Source organism: Harpegnathos saltator, unplaced genomic scaffold, assembly GCF_003227715.2.
Source record: "Harpegnathos saltator strain DR-91 unplaced genomic scaffold, Hsal_v8.6 scaffold659, whole genome shotgun sequence".
Classification (NCBI taxonomy): Eukaryota; Metazoa; Arthropoda; class Insecta; order Hymenoptera; family Formicidae; genus Harpegnathos; species Harpegnathos saltator.
The window spans coordinates 915,500-922,500 of record NW_020230492.1 but is presented as its reverse complement, the minus strand read 5'-3'; the positions used below and the strand labels follow the sequence as shown (position 1 = coordinate 922,500).

General features: G+C 42.0%; 1 protein-coding gene across 1 annotated transcript in view; it reads right to left on the bottom strand.

Moving 5' to 3' along the window:
- Ypel (Yippee-like) overlaps nt 1-6,400 on the bottom strand; it is an 11,054-nt gene extending 4,654 nt beyond the window's left edge. The window contains exon 1 of the mRNA XM_011144349.3: nt 6,162-6,400. The gene's annotated coding sequence lies outside the window, so the exon portion shown is untranslated. The remainder of the gene's footprint in view (nt 1-6,161) is intronic.
- Nucleotides 6,401-7,001: the final 601 nt, after the last annotated feature.

The following is a 7,001-nucleotide window of genomic DNA, read 5'->3' as shown; positions in this document are numbered from 1 at the left end:
GGAATATTGATATTGTAATATCATCTTAAAGTAAAATATATATTTAAATATTTAAAGTAATTTATAATTAAGTTATTAATTATAAGTTAAGTTAATTACAAGTTAAAGGTTCAAACAGGCCCAGACGGCCCGTTTTCGACGCAGCTGATGCACGCGAACAAAATAATATATTTGATTGCAATTCGTATTATTCGAATTCGAATCATAGGGATTCGGATTCGAATCGAATCGAATTACATTAGATTCGATTCGATTTGAATTCGAATAGTTCGCACATCTCTACAAATTATACACTGATTGCGCGGAGTTGCGGCAGTTTCGCGCAATTTCGCTTCGTTTGCATTCTTGATAAGTATATCCGTGTTTTCCATTTTATTTCTTCGTATGAGAAAGAAGAACCGACAATGGGCCAACGCGCCCGCTGACAAGCGTGTAACGTGACGTTGAAAGCACGTTAACTTTCCACCACGTAACTTTCAAGCGCAATTGCATCGCTACGTATTCTTCCGCGTATCGACTGAAATGCCGCCGCCGCCGCCGCCGCGCCGCGCCGCGCCGCGCCGCGCCGCCGCCACGTGCTAGCGCGCACTCAAACAAAGAGACAAGGCCATATTGTTATGAATCGTTAAACCTATAGAGCTTTTCTTTTCCGTATATAGACGCATTTATTTCGGCTTTCGCTTGTTCTTCTTTGGATGTAGCGGACGTTGTTTCATGAATCCCCCCGCGTATTCTCGCCAAGTTCTCACTAATCGAAACTGATCGGTTGGAACCTTGCGACAGCGACATCGTCTTGCTCCTTTCACCTCCAGTGCATGCACATTCGATACGTGGAGCGAGCGTTGCAACGCTCAGGGGACAACAAAGTTGAGGGAATCGCATTAGACACGATCTAAACACCCAGAACAGTGACATTTCGAAAGAAACGTCGAGAGACGAAGGGGGGAAGCGAGAAATCGAGATGCGATCGCAACCGACTCGAAAAGAAAACGCGCATGGGAACAAGTTTCCTAACGGACCGCGGAGAACAAAGAGAGACGGGACTTTCGAGTCGATACACTACTCAGGGTCATTGCTACTCGAGGAAAGAGAGAGAAAAAGAGAGAGAGATATATATATATATCCGCTTCTCTTTCGTTCTCTCCGCGCGAACACGCGTCCGACGCGAGACGACTTCGAGCTCGTTAAATCTGGACGAACGTCGCAAGATTGTTTCTCTTAAACACAAAAATTGTCCGACTTTTGCTACAATTTGATTCCAGTTACTTACATATATCCAAACACAGAGCGTTGAGAAATTATGAATTGAAACTTCGTTATCACATACGGTTGGAGAGATAAACAATTTATAGATAAGCAAAGTAGTTTCTCCTACGAATTGCACGAGCGACGAAGAAGAGCAACGGCTTTATTATGAAGCAGAATGCAGAACGCAGGTAGAGATCGGAAAGCATGATTTTTCGTTTGTTGTTCTCCGCTACATTTATTTGCGCTCACTATCACTTTGGTACAAATGTTGTTTCATTACAAAGATAAAAATTATCCCAATTTTGATCTTCCAAAAAAGATGGTGCAACGAGCACACTTTTATATTTCGTTTCGTCAGCCTTCTATTGAATATATATACGTAGGCAGTCTGAAAAGTTCTCGGCCTAACAATGAAAGAAAATTTTTTTTTGCCGTGAAATATATTTTATTTTTCAATATAATCTCCTAAAACTTCGATACATTTATTCCAACGTTTTTCCAATAATTCAATACCATTATTAAAGTGTGATTCTGGAAGGTCTGCAAAATATCCATCCACGGCTGCAATAGCTCCGTCATTTGATGTAAAATGCTTTCCAGCCAGGAATTTTTTCAGGTTTAGAAACAGATAATAGTCAGAGGGAGCCAAATCTGGTGAATACGCTGGATGTTCAAGCAATTCGTACTTTAATTCGTTGAATTTTGCCATTGTCAAAAACACTTGTGTGAACACATGTGTGCGTTGTCTTGATGGAAAACGATTCTTTTCTTCTTTAAAGCAGGTCTTTCCTCATGAATTTTTGCATCCAATAGATCCAAAAGGTTACAATAATATTCAGAATTAATCGTTTTATCTTTCTGAAGATAATCGATCAACAAAACACCTTTGTAATCCCAAAAAACTGTTGCCATAACCTTTCCTGCTGATGGAACCCCGTTTTTGCCTTCTTTGGTGCACGTCCACCGGCTTCAATCCATTGTTTCGACTGTTATTTTCGCTCTGGTGTATAGTGGTGGATCCAAGTTTCATCAACAGTTATGAAACGACGCTTGAAATCCATTTTCCGTTTTGCTTAAAACGATCCAAACACGCTTGGATGGAGAAATATGCATTCGAATGCGTTTTTGGTCAATTGTTAGCAAATGCGACACCAATCTTGCACAAAGCTTTTTCATATGTAATTCTTGATGCAAAATATTTCCAATTCGTTCTTCTGAGATGCCTATGGCCTCAGCTATTTCACGCATTTTCACTCGCCGATCATCTAACACCATATCATGGACTTGTTGAATGTTTTGTGGTGTTGTAGCAGTTTTTGGACAACCTTCGCGTGGATCATCTTCGAGGCTTGTACGAGCAGATTTAAAAAGAGCAGCCCATTTTTTCACAGTGGAAAATGAAGCTGATGCATCCTTATACACTTTTAACAATTTCGGATGAATTTCTGTTGGTGTTAAATCATCCAAAACAAAGAATTTGATCACTGCACGATATTCAATTTTTTTCATTTTAAAAAAGACAATGACACGTCAATATTAAACTGGTGCTACTACTCGAATGACTTGACAGATCGAAATAAAATTTTACATGGGTTTATATCAGGGATGCCACTTTCCAATACAATTATAGTTTGACAGTTTCTAATGCCATCTATGTCAGGCCGAGAATTTTTCAGACTGCCCTCGTATATTTCTAATTACATACATGCTACTCGATCGGGTAAGTTGACGAGATGCATCAATATTTTTAGCATCTGTGACTACTATGATATATATATATATATATATGTACATATCGACTTTTGGAAATTTCAAAATCATCAAATTAACAAAAGTCAGGGCGCTATTGTAACATTATTATATTCTTGAGACTAAATAGAGTAAAAAAGTCTCATATCATTTTTTCTTTCGACAAATAATTAGCGAGATATCGTGAATTAAATATTGAAAAAGTTACCAAGTTTTCCTTAAATATCTCAAAAAATATTAGGCAAGTAAAAGAATGTTTCAAAAGTTGTCCAAATTAATTGGCGGAAAAAGATGATATAATAAAAAAATTCGGATTTCCATTTAAGAAAAGTAAAAAGACCAGTGAATATCTCGAAAGTGGCGCCATCTATAAATCGATATAGCTGTTTTATGTCCCTCTTGAAACCATGCAACTTTTGTCTGAAACATTTTTGTCTATCGGGCTCAGTTTTCGAGATATTCGAACCTTATTATTAATTAACAAGTTTCCTTAATTATTCTTCTAATGTACTCGGTACGATATTCTTCTATCCGATATAAACGTCTTGAGGCCTGTTGAAGAAGAGCGAACGGAGGTTTGACAGTCGAAGGCCGCGCTAAGAGACAAAGTCTCTTTAGTTATTTATAAACTCTTCTATATACGGGAGTTTACACGCGAGTCGTAACCCCGGTCATCAACTATAAAAGAACGACGTCGGAAGTTTGTCTGAAGATCGAATGGCGGCAGCCATTATCCTCCTCACAATGTCATTGCGACTCATAACGCACTGATTACAGCGTGGGCGGAAGGAAGGCAAAGAAAGAAAATTTCAATCGCAAAGAGGCGGGAATATCGCAAAGTGCGCACTATGCGTATCACTGCGCGACAATGCCGTCGTGCACAGTCAGCTGATAGTCCAGTCAGCTGTAAATGTACACAAAACCGTCGCCCAACAGGTTTACGCGGTCGACGCGACGTGACGCGACGCGACGTGATGCGATGCGACACCACGTTCGATCGACGTGCTATATGTACGTCGTATACACGTAAAACTGAAAAGAACCATTACACTTATACGCAATTACACGTTGGCTTGATTAGAAAGACGACAGATTAGAAAGCAAAGTTAAAATTTCGTGGTATGACGAAATTCTAACATGGAAATGTCGAAGCAACTTTAACAGATACCGAGAGAGAGAGAGAGAGATAGAGAGAGAGAGAGAGAGAAGCTGGGGGAGGGGAGAGAAAGAACAACGTGGTGTGGACTGCGCTGTGGGTAGTAAATTCGGGTCATTGTTCTTTGTCACGTACGCTTATTTTCTCCCTGTAACTCGTTCATAAGATACAAGTGTCGAATTATTCCTGAGAGACAAAAGATCCGAGCAACGTGAATGTTGCACAGTAGTTGTTGCGAGCTCTGAGGAAACCGATCGAAGATGTTTTACCGAGATTACAGTTTCAACGATTTCGAAATGCGATGATCAAATCAGCTGCGGATATGTACATACAAAACAACTTGACGCGCTATTCAGCGATATTCCTGTTTATGTTACATAGTATTGCGCATATCACATAACATAAATAAAATAGTATTTTACAAATACACCGATAGCCCGAATTACCATATTGCGCGGTAAACCACCGTAGAATCATAAAACAACGATTAAATATAATATAGAACACACACACACACACACACATATTTACGACTGATTTATAGTAACAAATATTAAATCCTAATAAAAATAAATTTCAACTATAAATAAAGTCGCGATATAAATTCAATACGAAAACATCACTCGAATCTTCAAAATTTAACCAGCGATAACAGAAAAATAAAAGACAACAAACTGTCAATATGACTGGATACTCGCATTCATTGTTTATAACCGAACGGATAAGGACAAGATAAATAGAACAAAGTAAATGAAGTGCGGTGAGGTGAGATAAGATCAAATTAGAGTCAGGTGTAAGTTAGAGTTTGAGATGAGACATACACACAGTGAGGTTAATTCAGAGTTTAGTAAAGTGAGAGATGAGGTCGATGTGGTAAGAAGCAAAGAGAGGAAGCGCGCGATATATGAAGTGAGATGAGGTGAGGTTAGGTTAGGTTGGGTTGATTGGGTGAAACGGGACGAGACGAAGAACACGATAAGGCGAACGAACAGGATGAAGAGAGACGGAACGGGAAAAGGCAGGACAAAACTAAACTAAACTAAACTGAGCTAAGCTAAGCTAAACTAAAGCCGAGCTAATGCTAAGCTAATGCTAAGCTAGACTAGACTAGACTAAACCAGACCGGACTAGACTAGGCTAGGCTAGTCTAGGTTAGGTTTGGTTAGCCTAGACTAGGCTAGGTTAGGCAAGACTAAACCAGACTAGACTAGGCGAAACGAGGAGAGGGGGAAGGATGATGAGGAGCGAAGTAAAGCGGGGTAAGAAAAGGCGGCATGAAGGGCGCAGAGGAGCGAGACGGGACACAGAAGAAGAGAGGATCAAACAGGATGGGATGAGATCGGGAGGGGAGAGGCGAAGCAGAGGCGTGACAAGAATGAAGCGGGGAGAGGGCGAAGTAAGGTGAACCGAGGTGAGGCGGGGCACGCGCGGCGGCGTATGGAGGCAGCTGACAGACTCCATCAGCTGAGAACGCATATACAAACACAATCCTTAACATGACGTAGCCGTGAGCTTGATCGTGCGTAAATTCGATGCGCAACAGCTATCAAAGCTGCCTGTGCGAGAGAAATGTATACGGAACTCGAGAGGAGAGTCGAGGCAACAATATTAATGCGCAGTTGAAGATGCGATTGGCGACAAATATGGAGTATGCGGCTATCGCGAGTCCGACTTGAAATTCACGCTCGACGGCTCGCTCGAGAATTCGATGCCGACTCGTCGAAGCGACGACGACTCGATAAAGGACAGGACACGCGTTTTCTATAATCGCGACACCAGCCTGCTGCACGAATTGTCTCCCGCCGTGTAGATCGTTTAGTACGCTGTGTCTCGCTCGCGGCGAGTTACGTCGCGCAGCATCGTTTCGCATGTGTTGTCTTGCATCGAGAGACACCGTCGCGACCGTCACCGTCGCGACTGCAAAATACCTCAGAGTCACCGTCGAGTTTGATAAAAGCGCGTGCGAAGGAGCAGAGGAAGTATACATCGAAGCGAGCGTTGTACGCACCTCCATATGCATCCGTGACCGCGGCAGCGAACGACGACGCAGGTTCTCGGACTTTTCTCTACCTAGCAACTCGGTGCTCGAAGCACGAATTACGGATCACGGCTGTTTCGTCTTCGCACAGTGCCACGAACAACAATGAGAGTGACGATAACCGTTCGTTTTGATCATCACACTGACGCGAAGCGAACACGTTTAGCAAATACCGTACTGCTGATCGGCTCAGCGTCGTTCGATTTATTTCGGTTCGTCCTCAGCGAGCGAGACAGTACACGATGACTCTTGCGCACGCGCCGAATCGCGCGATCCGATTTCGGACACCACCGTTAGAGCGCGCGAACGTACTGATTCAAACCTCACTAGGGGCTGGAGGGGGGAGGTGCTGATAATGATGTCGATGACGGCACTAGGTAGATTCGTGTTTATCAATAGAAGCTGTACAACTCACGGGTATCTGGAGAGCGTCGACACGTATGTGTCGACTGTATTTCAATTGTATCTATAATAATATATTAATTTTAATTATCCTTACACACGCACAGGCACGCGCGCGCGCACACACACACACACACACACACACACACATATATATTTTAACACACTTCAAGAAGCTAAATATTGTTTCCGTGTTTCAAACGTTTGACACGTTACATGCGGTCAAATATAGCGAAATGTTTCTGAAGAAAGCCGTGATTTCCGACGTCCGAGACTAGAATAAAAAAGAAAGATCTACTGGTAAGAACCCAAATAGACAAAACGATATCTTTTAGACATCCAAAAGATACCCCACAAAAACGTACGTTGAATCCATGCGGAACGCACGTTGCATTAACGTGGAATCCA